General features: G+C 37.2%; 1 protein-coding gene and 1 long non-coding RNA gene across 6 annotated transcripts in view; one reads left to right on the top strand and one right to left on the bottom strand.

Moving 5' to 3' along the window:
* The window catches only part of diaph3 (diaphanous-related formin 3), a 478,885-nt gene that overhangs the window by 420,805 nt on the left and 38,627 nt on the right, over positions 1-19,453 (top strand).
* LOC141376704 (uncharacterized) lies at positions 980-8,396 on the bottom strand. The gene is made up of 3 exons (XR_015502181.1): positions 7,914-8,396; positions 6,901-7,809; positions 980-6,589 (listed from the first exon to the last, which is right to left on the bottom strand). It is a non-coding gene; the product is annotated as an uncharacterized LOC141376704 (long non-coding RNA).

A 19,453-nucleotide genomic window follows, 5' to 3' on the forward strand; every position in this document is an offset into this window, starting at 1 on the left:
CATAATTTGTAATTGATTTATTTTTTGACAATTTAATATGTATTAATGCAATAATGATTTTAGTAAGTTTAGTACACAGTAATAAATGCAATGGCACTAATAATTGGCATCATTTATTTCAGCGTTTCAGTTTTGGTCAGGTTTCCTCTTTTTTAGTTTTCGGTTTCAGACAAGAATTTTGATTTTGATTTTGATTCATCCCTAGACAAATCTCATTAAAAAAGATATTAAAATCTTAAATAGTTATTTAAACTTGTTGTAATAGTTTACAATAGCCTTGGTAAGCCTTCAAAATGTCATTAAATCTTACTCGCATCAAATTTTGAACAGTAGTTCTCATAGTTCTCTCTCTCTCTCTCTCTCTCTCTCTCTCTCTCTCTCTCTCTCTCTCTCTCTCTCTCTCTCTTTCTCTTAATGGTTAAAATCTCTGTCATGTTTTTTTTAAGATATCCAGTCTTGTCGTGGTCTCCGTGCATCTTTGTGTGTTGAATTGTAGGTTTATTATTGCATTTACAGCTGAGTGAGAACATGAGTGAACAATTAAACTCTTAATTGTGAAAGTTTGCATTCTCAGTTGACCAGAAAGAAGACAAAGGTTCCCTAGCTGCTAATTTGCGATCAGGCCACCAAAGCAAAAACAAGTGACCCGGACTGGAGATGGCAGTGAACTCTCATTATAACCTAATCAAAGCAAGATTAATTGGCTGCATTTTCTTCTGTTAAAGCCTCAATGAAGAATGAACTGCATCCAGTAACGTAGTGTAAACACTCGCCTCAGACCACGACCGCTGCACCTGCGCTTTCATTATTCCGTTCAATTTTAAACAATAATGGAGGAGCATTGTGTTTCCTAATAGTTTTCAGTTTGATATTCTGCAGCGTGTGTTTGTGTGACAGAGGCCCCACTGTGGTTAGTTAATGAGTGGCTTAGCGTGTTTAGTGAATGGAGCATGTAGTGGGGTCAAGCCCTCATGCTTAAGACTCTGTGTGCGATGAGGGAGCTGAAATCACTCCCTTGACTCACAGCACACATTTCTTAATTGTACAGGCTAATTTAGTTCTACCAAAAACCTCCCCGAGGAAGTGCGCTCTCTACACACATAAATACTTGCATGAAACCAAATTATTAATACAATGTTGTATTAACGGAGTCCAGCCTCGCGGTCCTTTCTTTGGATGGCAAAGAACAAAAGCTGTTTTCTGTACATCATTATTGGCCAGTGCAATGTACTTTCCATTCCTTTTATTGATCTGTCTATTCATACACCCATCTACTCAGGCATTCATCCGTCCACCTGTAAAAATCCATTCGTGATGATCTGAAACCTTCCATCTCTTTTTCCATTCCTCCATTTTTTTCCTATAATGGTATCTGGATGGAGTGTAATGTAAAGGCTTGAGTGCTCTTCTCTTAGTATGAGGTTTACCTCCATGAAAAAGCAAATATCCACACCCACCATGCATGTCTCTTTCTCCTCTGAGACTGAAAAATAGTTGTTGTTTTTGTTGTTGTTTTCTGTGCTCATGGTAGACTTCAGCAGGAGATATGTAATCCCTCTCCAATTAACTAACACAGAAAAGGGTCTGAATCTACCTATATAGTTTACATTTTGCTGTTTTATTTACTATAAATTTACTGAATTGATTTTAGTGAGTTGGCATAAAACATACTGCATATAAGAACATTCATTCATTTTTCTTCGGCTTAGGCCCTTTATTAATCAGAGGTCGCCACAGAGGAATGAACCACAAACTTATCTGCATATGTTTTACTCATTGAATTCCCTTTCAGCTGCAACCCAGTACTGGGAAACAATCATACACACCCATACACACTCAAACACTATAGGTAATTTAGTTTATTCAATTTACCTATAGCGCATGTCTTTGGACTGTGGAGGAAGCCGGAACATCCAGAGGAAACCCTCACCAACACAAGGAGAACATACAAACTACACACAGAAATGCCAGCTGGTTCAGCCGAGGCTCAAAACCTGACAGTGCTAACCGCTGAGCCACTGTGTCCTCCAGAAATTAAATAGATTTCTTAATGTTCAGTTTCTTCATTCATTCATTTTCTTTTTGGCTCAGTCCTTTTATTGTTATTCAGGGGTCACCACAGTGGAATGAATCAACAAACTTATCCAGCATAGTTTTACGCAGTGGATGCCCTTCCAGCTGCAACCCATCACTGGGAAACACCCATACTCTCATTTACACACTATGAACAATTTTGTTTATTCAATTAACCTACAGTATACTGCATGTCTTTGGACTGAGGATGAAACTGGAGCACCCGGAGGAAACCCACATGAACATGGAGAAAACATACAAACTCCACACAGAAATGCTAGCTGACCCAGCTGAGGCTCGAACCAGTGACCTTCTTGCTGTGAGGTGATTTTGCTACGCACCAACTTGTAATTTTATAGCCAATTTTTCAAATATTAGATGACTTTTGTAGTAATATTCCTTATTGTTAACTCCCATCACAAAACAAAAATGTAAATGTGGGATGCTCTTTATTTTTTGCAAAAAATGTATATCTTTGGTTTTTGGATGAAAAGAAAATCGTCCAAAATGATATATTGAAAAAAAAAGGCTTTATGGCTTTCACACTGGTTGCAGAAAGTGCTATGAAAGAACATATTTATAATAACTCCTTACAATTATACAGCGCTTTTCTGGACACTTAAATTGCTTTACACAATTTTTATGGAATTTTCTCACCCACCGCCAGTGTGCAGCATCCATTCTGATGATGCGATGTAACCCCCAGAATTGCACCAGACCGAAAACAACACCCATCAGCTGACTGGTGGAGAGGAGACAGAGTGATGAAGCCAATTATAGTTTGGGGATGGTTAGGAGGCCATGCTGGACAGAGGCCAGAGGGCAAATTTGGCCAGGATTCCAGCGTTAAACCCAAATCCATTTGCGAAGTACATTCTGGGATTTCTAAAGACCACAGAGAGTCGGAACCTCGGATTAACTTTTCATCCAAAAGATGCCACTCACTGAGTGGTTTAGAGTCCCCATCAATATACTGGGGCATTAGGACCCACACAGACTGCCGGTTGAGCACCCCCTGCTGGTCTAGCTAACACCGCTTGTCGCTTCACTCTCATTTCTGAATTCTCTCGCGGGGCATCATGGGATAGTGTAGCGTGCATCGCATGCGCACTTCAGAATCTCACCAGAAATAGTAGGTCATCCGGATACTTCTCACATACTGTTTTTTGAATTTTATGAATTCGGACATACTACTTGGTTTCGCATACTGTTTTTAGCGTACTATTTAGTATGTAGGTATGAGATTTCCGACGCTGCCATTGTAGACATAAAGTAATAGCATGAAAAGGCTCATTTTAATGAACAAATCTCTTATGTGATTTATTTTACAACCAGAACACTATTTGCAGCATATCATATCCATATCTATTTACAATGAGCTGCATAAGATCATGGCAGTGAGAGAAGACCCTTCTCTGTTTCTAGGATGTGCAATTGTTTAAAGCTTTGTGTGTGTGCACATGCCCTGCTCCACTGACTGCTGCAGACTTGACTCTATTTGCAGTATATGTTTGTCCTCCTTCCTATGTTGGTGTTTGTTGTGAATATATCAACATCGATGGTGATGTGCGTGCGTGCGTGCGTGCGTGCGTGCATGAGTGCGTGTGTGTTTGCCTTCCACTGTTGTACATGGTTCAGTTTTGTGCAGTATGTCTGTGTGTGTGTATGTGTAGGATGGCAGTGTGTTCATAACTCTCTCTCTGTCACACTAGTAAGTGTTGTGCAGTCTCCTGGGGAGTGATTATAAAGCCTAGAGTCAGTATACTTCTGCTCCATGTCATCAAGCCAGCCTGAATTAGCTTATCCTTTCTTTATCTCTCTCTCTCTCGCTCTCTCTTACTCCCTCCCTCCCCCTCTCGCTCACTTGTTCAGTGTACTGTACAGGGTGTTATGGTGTATAATTGTGTACAGTAAATTGTGAGTTTTTCCTGAATTCTTGGCTGCATTATATGACCAAGAATATCTAAAAAGAGAAATACAAATTAACTCCAAGATGAAAAAAACACTATTATTTCTACATAAAGGGACTCTTTTTAATTGGAATATATTTTAAAGTTGTTGTAAAAATACATTTTTATTTTATTTTGAAGAAATGTTATTATTAGTTTGCTGAATAAACTAAAATTATGTTTTACTAAAACACATAGCTATAATTTGTAAATCTAGAAAGAAAGAAAAGGTCTATATACAGCGAAGGAAAAAAGTATTTCTTAGGAAACATACATATTTTTGTTAATTCCAAAGGTGTCGTTACTTGAATTTTTCATCTGATCTTGGTATCAACTTAAGAAATACATATATAAAAAGAAAACAAATCTAATTAGTTTACAAATGAAGTTATGTGTAATAAAATGACTGATGCAGGAAAAAGTATTGAACAAATGAAGAAAGAGAGGTGTAGAAAGGCAGTGAAAGCCTTAGACAGCAGCTGAAATCACTCAGTAGCTCTTCAGCAACTCTCTGCACATCATCATTGTAAATTAACATTAGATGCTTCAGTCCAAACTGATCCAAAACACAGCCAAGGAAACTCTCAAATGGTTTCAGAGAAAGAAAACCAAGCTGTAGAATGGCCCAGCCAATAATCTGATCCGAATCCAATAGAGAATACATAATAAAGCTCAGATTTGATAAACGAGACCCGCAGAACCATCAAGATTTTTACACTTTGTTGAAGTCTGCTGAAAAACTCATTCTCCGTATGAGAGGCGTCTTTAAGCTGACATCAAAGAACCTTTTACAGTATATAATGTATTAAATACGTTTCAAAAGTACTTTCTCCTTGTGTCATTACATTATTATTACACAACAGTCCTTTCATGTCTCTTTTTTGTTATATTTTTTTTGTTTGTATTGCTTTAGGTTTTTACCAAAATCTAGTTTAATTCCATTTCAACTGGTCCTTTAGAAATATTATTCTTAGGGAAAAAAGGATAACATCTTGAAAACTTATTTCCCACTCTGTAAATACAACATTTAATTTTAAAATAAAATTTATGGTTCAGGATAATAAAGTATTTTCAATAGATGCATACAAGTAAATACTCCTTTATAAAGAGTTTTTCTCCTATTTGTATATTTTTCACCAGTTGCATGCAAGAAATTGAACATAATAGAAAGTAATTATGAACTAGGCCACCTTCTTACGATGAGCGACTTTCAATTGGATAAAAGCATGTGCAAAATTAATAAATGTAATCGCAAAGCATCCAAATTTAAACCCAGAGTGCCTTGACTCAACTTCACTCCACTTTGCACAGATATTTTGAAGATTAGACTTGACTTGATAAGCATAATGTACCTTTATCATAGGTATTAAGGCCTTCCATTAAAATGTTTCAAACTGTAAGGGGGAAGAGGAGAGAGAGAGAGCAATGGAAGGAGGATTGAACCCAGCGTGACTCATGCTGGCAATGCTAATGTGCCCAGCACTAATTGAAAGCAGTTATGCAGTAATCAGAAACCTGCCGAGCGACAGCTATGTTCATTAGAAACACACTGCTACCCGCACACATAGAGCCAAAGAAAGGGCAAAAAGAGGGTCAAGGCACGGCCCAAAGATGACAATAGTCTCCACATTCTTTACACATTTTGGGAGAGATCTGCACATTTCATCGTCAGCACATTCATTCTGCATGGTCGTTTTCCTCCATGAGACTCCCATGTGTGATCTTAAGTCATTAACTCAACTCCAGCCTTGTGCAAATGCATTCAAATGAATTCTGCGCGTACATCATGTTCCTCGGTCTTTTAAAGCGCAGTGCTTTGTCTCAGCAAACGCTCCGCAGACTCGCAATGAGAAAGCCAACGCTTGCTTGACCCAGATGATTTGAATATCAAAGAGCTTTTGATCAGCGCAATCACTTACTTCTTTGTCAAGAAATATTCCCTTTGTACAAATTTGGCAGTGTTATAGGGTGAGGGTTTTCAGTAGCCGCAGACACCCCGGTGGACACCCGAGCTTCAGATATGTGTTTAAGGGGTCATTTGTAGTAGCCAGCGGGGCAGAAACAGGTCTTAGATTGCTGAAGGGAGATTCAGTGTGATGTAATGAGAGATGCTTTTGGGTGAAAAGTGTCTGCCTAATAACAGGCAGCCCTAACAAATAGTGTTTATATTTAGTCATTTGTCTAGTGTTCATCATTTTTTCACTTACTTATTTGATCACAAAGAAATTTGAGGGTTTTATTTTTTGTTATTTATTTATTGAGTTTGAATGTTGCTATATTTAGCGACTTTGCAGACCTCTGTAGCGACCACTTTACAAAAAAAGTGACTTGCGGAAAATCTGGCGACTTTTTTTGGTGTGACTGGAGATTTTTATAGACTTTTATGTGTCCGTACTATACTGTTCCTACTCTTCTCTACAAGCTGCGGGTGATGCCATTGACTCCCCCCCTGCCCGGCCCACTCCTCAGCAGTCTCTCATACCTGCAGCCTGAGAGCAGATCACTCCTCTGTGTACCACTGGCAAATTGTTTAGTATATAGGGTGTGAGGTATTTCCCTTGTACAGTCTAAAGCAGGTCGCACACCAGAAGCGACGCTCGGCGGCGCGCCGCGCAGCGCCACGCAGCGCCACGTATTTTAGAATTCTAATCATAGGTTTCTATCAGGATACACACACCGGCGCCGCAAGTCTGCGGCTGTCGGCGGCGCCCGGCGACGGCTCAGGACGCAGTTCATTTTTCAGCCGCGCCACAGAGCGCCATCTGATTAGTTTCATGTTAAATATCATTCGAATGTGCGCGTCTGGTGTGCGATACTTTAATCTGTCATGTACGCGCCGTGTCGCGGCGCCGAGCGGCGCTTCTGGTGTGCGACCTGCTTAACTGATCTGCTTCGCCTTTGTTTTAAATGTAAACATTTCATTTGACCGTTTATTTCTTGTTCACAATCACAGATATCTAAGTTACAGTTTTGAAACTTGTTTGAGTTTATTAATGCAGATTACAGCAAATTCACTACACATCTAAACTGATATACTGTATTTAAACAGCAATGAATTTAGTTAAGTTCACATGCATACATAAAGCATAGTGCAAATATAAGTACCCCTTTACTAACCACAGGCTGTTAAACGAAAACGGTTGAACGTCATGACCCCAGTAATATGTCAACTTTTCGGGCAGAGCTTAGCATCTTAATATTGAAAATAATTGGCAACACTGCTGAGTTTTAGTTAGTTTATTTTGTGTGTGTCCATGATTTTACAAATTATTACGATTAACAAAACACACATTGAATTAAACGGGTCTAACATATTACGGGTGTTTTCACAACTAAACATTTGTTTCGGAACCTGGTTCCTTTGCCCTGCTAGAGTAGGGCGGGATGTCCTTCCAGAAAATGTGAATTTCATGACTAATACGAAAGTAAAAGCATGCTCAAATAGTATCGACTGATGTTTATCCCTTAGGAAAATTGACTGAAATTACCATCCGATAATCTTTCAATTTTTTAATCACATAATAGATTGTATTAGGCCCGTTGTTTTGTTCATTTGTGCACTGACAACTCTAAAGAAAGATCAACATTGATCTGCTTCATGATCTGACCGCAGTTTTTTAAGCTCATGATTAATGATGAAAACTGAAAAAAAGTTTTTAAATGTACTTTTCTAAGAAAAAACTAAATGTTAAAAAAATGACAGGCAATAGATTTTTTCAATAGATAGATTTGAACAACCCTTGACAACTGACATAAGACTATGTATGAGAAAGTCTGATCTATCTATCTATATATATATATATATATATATATATATATATATATATATATATATATATATATATATATATATATATTTGGTGACTTTGTTTGTGGGTGTCAAAAGTGCACCTTTTTGCTTATAATATCTTATTGCTCATCAGACGTATGACAGTTAAGCAGGATTTGTGGGATTCTAAAACTAATAAACTAATAAATCCTGAAACTCTAACTAATTTGGGGAGCGTTTATTCACATGTGACTTGTTTTAACTATGTTGTTCCCTTTAGAAAATTTGCAGTGTGAAAGCGAACTGCATCAAAAACCAAAATAAACAATATAACCGTTTTAATCCTTGTTTTGGAACAAAAAATAATAAGCTACAGGTAGGAAAGCACGGTCAATTCTCTCTATTTTCCTATCCAAATAAAGTTAAAAACCCAGAAAAAAATTATTATTAAAAAACTAAAAAATACGAACATTAAAAGGCATATCTGAAAAATAAGTTATGTGTAATAACAATGGAATGACACAAGGAGAAAGTGCTAAACTATTGAAGCATATTTAATACTTACACTAAAATGTCTACCCAGGTTTCCTCTTGATAATATAGATGTTGGACTGAAGAAGCTAATATTAATTGACAATGATGAAGGGGAGTTGCTGAATAACTACTGAGAGATTTCAGCTGCTGTCTGGGTTCAATACTTTTGTATTCATTTATTGTGTCATTTTGTTGTATTACTTAAAACATCATTTGTAAACTAATAAGATTTGATTTCTTTGCATGAATTCATTTCTTTGGTTGCTATCAACATCTGGTGAAAATTTCAAGTCAAGTCAAATGGTGGCTTGTTCAATACTTATTTTCACCATCAGTTAAGGCAGCCTAATGTAAAGTGAGACCCGGGAAATTGTGTAAAAGTATGGATGCAAAGAAAATGTGATAAGAAAATATGTTTGAAATCAATTAAAATGATTACAACAATCATTCAGTGCTGTGATCATCAGTCTAAAAAATATAGTGAACACAAGAATCCACTGTGAAAATTAGGCCTTTATTCAAGAAACATTATGTATTAGTGGACTGAAAAATATGTTCTTTCCGTTGAGCATTTTGAACATCTTTTTTTTTTTTTGGCCTAAAGTATTTTTTATTAAATCTTCAATGATTTGTGCAAGGTTTCCTTATTGTAGAAAAAAAAATATTTCGAAAGTGCTTTGTTTCCAAACGCTTGGACAGAAGTGTACTTAGAAAGCCTGATTGTTTTTGCGGCATTAGCAGTCCTTGTTTCTCCAAGGGGGCTTGAGTTACCTTCAAATGCCTGCGCTTTAAACATTTCAACACGATTCTCTTCTAAATGTTAGCAGACTGCATAATGACAGCATTTGATCTGGAAGAGAAAAGGCTGTTGAAGAGAGTTGTGCTAATTCCCGCTTTAGCTCCCCATGAGACGGACTGGAAATACAGCACATATGAATTTCAAAACGCAACAAAATGTGCAAAGCTTATGTAGCTTAAAGGGATAGTTCACCCCAAAAAATGACAACGTGACTTCAAATCTTTAAAATATGAAAAGATCATTATTATTTTTCTGTTGAACGCAAAATAAGATATTTTGAAAAATGTTGACACTCTTAGAAGGATTATATAGTAATACTATGGAAGTTGATGGATACCGGTTTCAGGTTTAAAATAAGTTGAGGGTAATTAAATGATGGCAGAGTTTTTATTTGTATTTATATAATAGCTCACACTGTCCTGTAGATGGATTTGGTAGCACAACAGGGCAAATTAGTCAAGAAAACATACAGGGTTGTGTACAATTGTATGAATAGCAGTTCATCTTCAATAGGGGATTTATTTGCTGCTCTGTGTTCAGCGTACCCACATTCCCCTTGCATGCAGGTCCTGTGGGAGAGTAGAAATATGGCTGGCTCCTTTCATTATTGTACTCTAATGTAATGGCGAGCACATTGTCTGTTCTTTGCATGCCTGCCCTGCTGAATGGCTGCACTGACAGGATTGCTGATGGCAACTGCACAGGTCTGTCTCTCTCACGGTTCATGGAGAAACACGGCCAAGCTTCTCTCTGGGGAATATACACCCACATGCATTAGTTGTATAGCCTCTGGTCTACACCTGACGAGGAGACCACCTGCTATTCTTTTTACTACAGTGTGATGAGAGGGCCGTCTTGTCCTCTTTTCTTTCTTTCTTCTCCCCTTTTCTGTTTCTGTCTCACCCAGCGTGCCGTATCCATAAAAGCTTCATTCTGTTGTGTTCAGAAAACTCTGAGATTCTGACCTGGTTTACAAGAGTTGAGTCCTCAGAGTGAAGTGAAGGAAACTTATATTTTTCCATTTGTACTGTTGTCTTGAAAAATGACATGCTTATTCCTGTTTGAGGTTTTCTGGTTTTATTTTAGTTATTGAGTTATATTTGTTCTTTAGTTTTACTTAAAATGTTACTTTTATTTTTCAAATCGGACTTTATTTTCTGTTTTTCTATTAAGTTTTTATTTTGGAGGGTCCTTGTTCTTTATCTCACATTAAAGAAGATCCTAAATTATGTATACAGTGCTCCCTTGCTATAACATGGTTCACCTTTCGTGGTCTCGCAGTTTTGCAGATTTTTTTCGCAGTCTGGCAGCGTCCTGATGGCTATATTCCATTGTCAATCAGTCGCCTGCATGTCTCCTGTACAGTACAGAATACATTCAGTATGCCAGATTAATATAAAATTTCTATTGCTAGCTGTGTGAGTTTTAACAAGGATGCAAAAAAGGCTGTAACTGTCCGCAGCAAGACCATGATAAATGGGGTCGCACACTGCGGTGCCCAGCTACGACTTAGGACATTGTTCATATTTCTGCCGAAAAGTGTGAACATGTTAATGCCTCTCTGAAATAAGTTTATAAAGTGTGTAGTAAGGAGTTTTACAGCCTTAAACACCTATAATAATTGTAAATAAATAAATAAATAATAATAATAATAATAATAAAGCTCACTACTTTGTAGATTTCGCCTGTTTTGGGTTATTTGTAGAACGTAACTCCCATTGATAAGGAGGGACCACTGTACTCAAATACAAGGAAGTGGAACCCTACAATGTTTTATTTTAGTTTCTCTAAATATTTATGTATTTATTGTATTATTGTTTGTTGCTGCTGCTGTCCTGGGTTGTGTCTTGCATTTTTTATATTAGGTTTATATTTTTTTTGGATGTTTTTAATGTTACTTTTAATAATTATTTGATTTATTCTGTTAAGTAACACTTTAATTAGGCTTCTGTTTAAATGTCATATGTACTTACTATTACATTCTTTATGTACACTCTGTGAAGTATGCATAATTACAAGTGACCATAAATCAAAACAAACCTTGTTAATACATTACTAAATTATTTATAGTGTTTCCATATATTATTGTGCATTTTGACTTATTATTTTTATTAGTAGCTTATAATATTTCTGAAACCACAAATCAGAAAAAATTGAGACAGTATGAAAAATGCAAATAAGTGATTTCTAAATTCACTTTGACTTGTATTTCATTATAGACAAAACAACAAACATTTAATGTGTTTCTCATGATTTTTATTTTACTTATATTTTTCATAATTACACATTTTGGTTCTTGAAGCACATTTCAAAAAAGTTTTAACAGTAAACCATTTACCACTTTGTAATTTTGCTATTCTATTTCACAACACATAAAAGATGTTTAGGAACTGAAAACACAAAGTAATGAAGTCTTTCAGGTGTAAATTTGCCCCATTCTTCCTGCTAACATGTCTTAAGGTTGGCAAAAGTATGGGATCTTCGAATGTCGCATTTTGCACTTCAAAATGCGCCACAGATACTCTATTGAAGACTGGTCGGGACTGCAGGCAGGCCAGTCAAGTACCTGTATCCTCTTCCTCTTTAGCCAGTACTTTGTGATGTGTGCACAATGTGGTTTTGCATTGTCTTGCTGAAATATGCATAGGTATGCCTGGAAAAAAAGGCAGCATATTGTGCTGCAAACTCTCTATGTACGTTTCAGCATTAATCGTGCCATCACAGAGGTGCAAGATCCCTCTCCTAAGGGCACTGACATAACCCCGTATGGTGATGTTCCCTGGCCTTCAGACTTGTTGCTGGTAACAGTCTGGATGATACTTTTCTCCCAAAAAATACCGGAAATACTGATTCATCTGACCACAGTACATGTTTCCACTGTGTGATGGTCCATCTCAGATGCTGCCATTTACTCCTACCATTATATATATATAAAGGCATTTTTTCTACTACATTGCACTTTTCAATGAAAGATTAAGCACAATTTCAGTGCTCTACAACACATTGTACTGCTATATGATTCTTAGCCAGGGTTCCATTGCTATGCTGAGGGTATTATAAGAAAACCCTGTATGATACACACCTTCACACTAGCATTGATGGACAGATCGAAGCGTCCTTGCTGCAACCTGAAAGAAGGAATACAGCAGAATATTCGGTGTCATAATATTCCAGGGCTTTTTAATGGGTTTGCGCCGTCGTTCTGACAAGGTGTCTTCCCTCCCGGTGACATCCGTGTTTTTGCCAGTGTTCTTGCAGTGACAGGAGCGACATTCCCATTGCTCGGCCTGCCAGGTTCAGCATCACCTCTCATGTTACACCTGTCAGTCACTGCGTTCATTTGCCCTCCGTGTAGTCCTGGGTGCTGTCTCTGTATATCTTATACTGAGCGCAAATGTGGATAATTTACTTAAATGCTTGCAGCTTTGTGTTTTGACTGATTAATTCAGCGTTAGAATTAGCATAATACATGTATGGCTTGCATCTAAACTTTGTTAAGAGGCTCGTTCAGCAAAATAAAAGATGAATCTCTGTTTGAAAGCAACGCCTCAACTCTCCAAAATGATCTGGACTTTCACCCAACATAATTACAACCTAATGGGATTTTAAATCAGGACTGGGAAACTGCATTCATCACAATTTTTCCACTAAACAGACACAAATAGCGTTCTGAGAGCAAAAGAAAGCACAGGACACAAACAGCAGAAATATGTCATGCTTTCTACGTATCTGAGTGAAGCCGTTTTTAGTTTCTTGTTCTAGATAGTCCATATAGTCTGAGGCCGCAGTATTAATCTATTAAGCCGTATATAGCCTTAATAATTTAAAAATTTGATCAGTAACTGCTCTGCTTTCAGTCATTATGTGTAGCTCTTACTCTTTTCTCGCTTTTCTTTCCATTTCTCTTAGACTGAATATTATCAGACTGGCTCTGTGTGTTATATTTGATCGAGTTTAAAGGAAATGCTGTGAGTTTACCTGCTGTTCAGTTACTCAATACAGGGTCAAGTGTTCAACACTTCTCTTCAGCTGTAACCTCATCAGGCAGTCATCAATCCCACAGTCTTCATTTTATTAAAAAGAGGACACTCAATCGTTACTGTAAACGTTTATAACCCATGGTGTGAAAAAGTCAAGTTGTGTTTTCTAATGTTCAACTATTTCTTTTGTTTGCATTTTAAAATTGTCCCTAGTTCATGCAACTGGAAATTCTTTTGTCATTTACTTACCTACTGTATGCACTACCTGACAAAAGTCATGTTACCTATTCAAGTTTTAGGATCAACAAACAATAACTTGACTTCCAGTTGATCATTTGGTATCAGAAGTGGTTAATATGAAAGGTGAAGGCCTCTAGATGACGCTTATTTTACCCAAAGAAAATATGATCATGCCTTGTTTTTTAATTATTTAATTAGGACAGTAAGGTCTGACTTTGCTTAGACAAAAGTCTTGTCACTTAACTGAAATAATGTACAGTATAGAATATGAAGTTATGCTGCAGTGGGAAAAGAATTACTATTGGGTATGACTCCCATGAGCTTGGATGGCTGCATACATACATCTCTGCAATGACTCTAACATATTAATAAAATCATCTGGAATGGCAAAGAAAGCGCTCTTGCAGGACTCATAGTCCATCAAGATTCTTTGGATTCATCTTCAATGCCTTCTCCTTCATCTTACCCCAGACTTGCTCAATGATGTTCATGTATGGTGACTGGGCTGGCCAATCCTGGAGCACCTTGACCTTCTTTGCTTTCAGAAACTTTTATATCGAGGCTGAAGTATGAGAAGGAGCGCTATCCTACTGAAGAATTTGCCTTCTCCTGTGGTTTGTAATGTAATGGGAAGCACAAATGTCTTGATACCTCAGGCTAATGATATTGTCATCCACTCTGCAGATCTCTTAGATGCCCCAATACTGAATATAACCCCAAACCATGATTTTTTTCTTCACCATACTTGATGATTTATGTGTGAAACTTGGGTCCACACGGAATCCAATAGGTTTTCTGCAGTATTTGTGATGATTGGGATACATTTCAACAGATGATTCACTGGAAATCCACCTTCTGCCACTTTTCCAAATGAGAAAATAGAAGTCAAGTTATTATTTGTTGCTCTTACAACTGAGATAAACGACAGAATTTTGTCAGGTAGTGTATAATGAAGATGAAAGATGATCATTTTAAAAGTCAGCGAGGCTTAAAATAATTGTGGACCTTTCTGTCATCCATAAAAAAAAAATTAAAATTAAAAACTTTGTGTGTGTTTATACACATTTATTTTCAGATACCTCTGCACTAAAACATCATATTCATTCTTTCAGGAAAATGTCTCTTTTTTTAATAACTTTGAATTAGTTGTCATTGATGTCTGTAGGGGAAAAATTTGGTGAGAAAAAAAATAAACACAATAATCTGATAATGCATTTTAAAGGTGGATATTGCAAATAATTATGACAGGATCGTCAAAGCTAAAGTGGACTTCTTTGTTAACAATATTATGAACTAATAACATTTAAGAATTTAATCTTCAGAATTAGAGTTTTGAGTAAGGAATGTTCCGGTAATGTGTTTTTCTGTTGATGATTGCTCATGAAACGGACATTGTTGATGAAATGGACAAAACAATGTTTTCATTTCCTTTAAAAATGTGGAATCAGAAAAAGATCCACTGTATATTAGTATTAGCAGATTTCACTGCAAACATTTTTCTTATTTGGCTTCACGGCAATAAGATGTGCAAAAAAAGGGAAAATAAGTTGTTTGATGCACAAGTCAGAATGTTTGATGCAAGACCCAATATATTGAGGATAGTATTCAAACTCTGTAGAGAAAGAATGAACAAAAGTAAGTTAAGAAAGTCATGTCAGTCAATGATTCAGTGCTGGAACTTCAGGAAATTGGAGATTTTTGGATGTAAGTGCTCTTTGTGCACTATTTCCTTCCCTACCTTTCCAGTCTCTTGTGCTTCAGCATGTTGGAGTTTGAATCTTTTACAAGAGCAGCACTTTCCCAACTCATACTAGTAGTTTTTGATGAGCCTGTGTTTCTGTGTGTATAAGAGTAGGAGTTTAAAAGAGTACACGAAAGCATGTGTGGTCATACTATTCTCCAGTATGTCTTTCTCCAGCTCATCTTTCTCTCTGTTCAACCTGTGTGTGAGCTTACCTTCTCTCTAATAAAGAGAGCATTCAGAACCCACTGTAAGATTCAGTGATCTAGTTTGTAAAAGGCTCTACATAACTTTATTGAACTGATTGCTCATTTGCTGAGAAGTGAGAGATTGTTCCGTACAGAGACGTGCTCTTTGATGTCTGATTTCAAAATGCCTCGTGTCTAATTTCAACACGGATGAGACATTTTTATTGACAAGTCCGTTGCTTTCTTGCTAGTGATGTGCTCTCGCGAAATGCTTCGATCTCTCCAGGAGGTCTGAAATATGCCTTCTCATCTTTTCTTTAAAGACACTCCTCTGTTTATCATGCTTTTTTCCTTCCTTTTTAAGCTTTTAAACCAATTAGAGCATCAGATCTGTCATGGTTATGCTTGTTTTTAGTTTTTTTCTGAAGAAAATTAAAAATAAATGGACTTTTATTACTTGTGTTTGGTTTCATTCGCCTTGGGTTCTAATATTAGCATGCTTAACAAAAATAATTAATGCTACTATTAGCTACAGGGATTCAGTTTTTGCTTCTTTTACAGAAAGTGACTCCAGAATCTTCAGCCCTGGTCACAGTCACTTCAGACTTGCATACAGCAATATTGACTGCTTTGTTTACATTTTACTTAAGCCAAATAAATCAAAGATTTTGAATTAAAACAAATCATTAGACTATTTTCTGGAATATATTTCATTAGTATTAAGCGGAGGGTTTAAAAATGTGTTTAATTCAGTTAACATTTATTTAAATGGCTTTTTTTTTTCATAACAAAGATATCTTTCCAAAGCAGCTTCATTGAAATTATTGCCTTACAAATCCTCTATGAGCAAGATAAAGGATGGCTGTTAGGGTTGGGTCGATAGACGATGGAATCATCCATCAGCAATGCCCTATAGACATCACGATGCTAAGCTGACCCGTCGCAGCAGCAACCCGCTCGTGAAAAATACACACTTAGGACCTAATTACAATATAATGCGTCTTAGTTTGAAAATGACATTTAAGAATGATAACAGTCCACATCCACACTGGCGTTTAACTTAGCATTTCTGAAAAGCCCTTCTTCACATCACGTGACCACACACACACACTCTGTCATGCGCTGTAGCGTATACGTGCGTCTGAGCTCCAGCAGTCAGCGGGGACTTTGAGCACAAAACCCCCAAGAGCAGTGCATGTCGAACAGTTTATCATGAATGTACCGCTGGATCGCATCTCAGTGAAGTTGTTACACGTGATATTTATTTCATCTTGTCTCTATTTAACGACTCTTCAGTCTTTTAAATCTATCAGGCAATGTGTCACAGCCTCAGTACACTGTTTCAGTCTTTCGCTTTCATGCTTGTGCTTTGTAATTTTAATAAAAACCTGCTGTTGTTTGTGCACCTTTTTACCAACCAAGTTTGTCGACGCCATTATAACAACACAGATCACTTAGCCTATTCATGACAAAATTCCACAGAAAAATTGACTGACAGGTGGGAATTTGTGGTTAACTTTATTTGTTTATGGGTTAAACAAAGACCATGTGGGTCATGTAGTTGAAATGGTAGGCTACATATAATGAATTTGTTATGAATTAATTAATTATTCATTAATATTTAATTCACCGCCACCTACGACGACGATGCAATCAGCCATTGCAATGTCTCACTTTAGACATTGTACCGATGCCAAATCGGTCGACATTGACCAACCCCAATGGCTGTGCTGAGAAGAAACTAAAAATAAATAAAATAAAAATTAATAAACTATTTTGATGTTTTAATGATTGCCTCAACGATACTTATACATATTTCAGATGTTTATATGTTTCTGCATAATTTTTTTTTTAATTAGAGCTTTCCATAGAATAAAATTATATATATCTTAGGCCGTAGGATGAACTAAAATATGAAATGAAATGTGCATTGAGTTATATTGACGTGAGTCACAGAATGGTCTTTAGATGTTGTGGTGTAGCAGTTTGACTTTTGATTATGGCTTATTACAACCCAGTATATTTTCTGTCCCCTTTGTGGCTTTCTATCGATCAAAAGTTTCAAAAGTCCTAAGAAATCAAATTCTTTTAGAGCACATGGTTCAAACTGGGTTTTTTGTGTCCAGTCAATTTTAATCAGAGGCAAAGTATCCAGTACCTCTGGGAAGTCCGATATCTGCTGACTCACTGAAGAAAATTAGCTAGAGGATTGGTCTAAATCAGCGTTTCAACTTTCTGACAGTGTGCAAACTCTCTTCATCCCTCTCTCTCTCTCTTTCTTGTAAGTGTCTGCATGGGTGTGCTTTGTGTCCCCTTTTCTCACTGCTGCTGGTGGTGCTGGTGTGTATGTCCTTTTCGTTGTCAGTCGTGACAGCTAACAGTCTCCCTGCCCCCTTGACTACACCGCTTTACAGACAGACAAAAGACCTCTGGGTGTCGTTCTAAATACCCTTCTTGGAGTAGAAGGAAATGAGGGAGGAAGGGCAGAGAGGGAGGTGTCACTGTCACTGATGGGTGTCTCTGGACTCTCTTTAGGATATTTTAGCACACCTGCACACTAAGTGCTTCTAGTCTCAGTCAGGTTTAAGGGGAAAAATTAAGAACTGAAGATCTGAAATGCATCCAAATTTCCTAAATTAAGCAAAATGTATGCATAATGGACATAACTGAGATGTCCAATTTTGGTTTCTGCATCAAGTTATTCAAAATTTTATAATTAAAATTTTATTTTTGATTATTAAAAAAAATAAATAAATAAAAGAACAACTTTAATTGTTGGTGAAGTATTTGCCCTGTGTGCAATTCTGCTATTCTGTTGAGGAGTAGATGATGTTTGCATTACGAACCTGTACAGCTTTTGGATTCGACCATTGACAATGTCCTCTAATACCTTATTAACACTGCCATTGCAATTGACTAAGGGTTGTATACATTTGCAAATGCTTTTATATGTTTCAAATTACTTAATTGTTAAAAAAATTGTGTCCGTTAACCCATGTTATCAATTCTAAATGAATATGATTATAAATGAATATTATATTATGAATGAAATGTTTTCTTCACATGTGTTGGTGCCATACTTTGTAGTATGCAATTTAATATAATTGCCTCTAGTAGTCGCCAATGGAAATAAAACAAACACAGACAAGAAATACACGCCAGACATAAAGTTGGCGCGGAACAATGTACATTCTCACATTAATTTCATTATTAGTAAATCCAAACGTGAGCGTGAAATCTGGCGTATGCAGAGTTATTATGCATACACAGCATTAATACATGAGGCCCCTGATCTGTATCAGATTTAATACCACATATGAAAGTGGCACAAATCAGAATTAAAAAGATCAGATTTCATGCAGTTTGGGCTGTTCATGACAAAAACAGATCCGTGTCACACGTGGGCACAAAAATCTGGTTTGGGCCACGTTTGCCTGTAGTGTGAACGCAGCGTTGTAAGGTCTTGCTGGGCAAAACCACTCCGATTGATGCAAATGTGCATGTTAACTTCATAAAATTGCATAGAATCCATTTGAACCAATGATTTCAACGTGCTTGCCATTTTTTCTTTGCAATATGCATCAGGCAGCTCGTTCTCCACTGTGACTTGAGCGGGCTCCCACCGACAGACCAGCGACAGCTATCAGAGAGCAAAGAATAAGCGTATTCTATCACATTACTGTAAGCCCTTTCTCTCTCCCTCTCTGTCAGTCTCTTTCTCGCTCTCTATGACGCCTCCATTTCTCTGTGCTGTAGATGACAGAGGCAGTCCTAACAGCAGAGGGTTCACACACACTGGTGACAGACAGAAACCCAAATCTCAGGCTAAACCTCATGGGGAGGGTTGTCATGGCTCGTTATTGCGCTTGTGCTCCAAACCCGAAGCCGTGTGGTGTTTACGAGCATACTACAGTCAGGGGAGATAGAAAGAAGACGAAAGCTTGTAGAAATGCTTAACCTCAATTCTTGTTCCATTATGCGTTTTTAACTCTGTGAAACCTGTTGGTCTGTGCCAGCATTGTGGAAACCAAAAAACGTGACTCATGCTTTTCCTGATAGAGAATGATGTGGTTTTTATACACCCAAAAAAAGGCTTATTCTAATGTGTGGACAAGATCTCCAAAACAGAAAGCCCTGCGCTGTTCATACCTCGGTGGATTGTCGAATCTCTGACCATTCA

This window comes from Danio rerio, chromosome 11 (genome assembly GCF_052040795.2).
Source record: "Danio rerio strain M-AB ecotype USA chromosome 11, GRCz13ab, whole genome shotgun sequence".
NCBI lineage: Eukaryota > Metazoa > Chordata > Actinopteri > Cypriniformes > Danionidae > Danio > Danio rerio.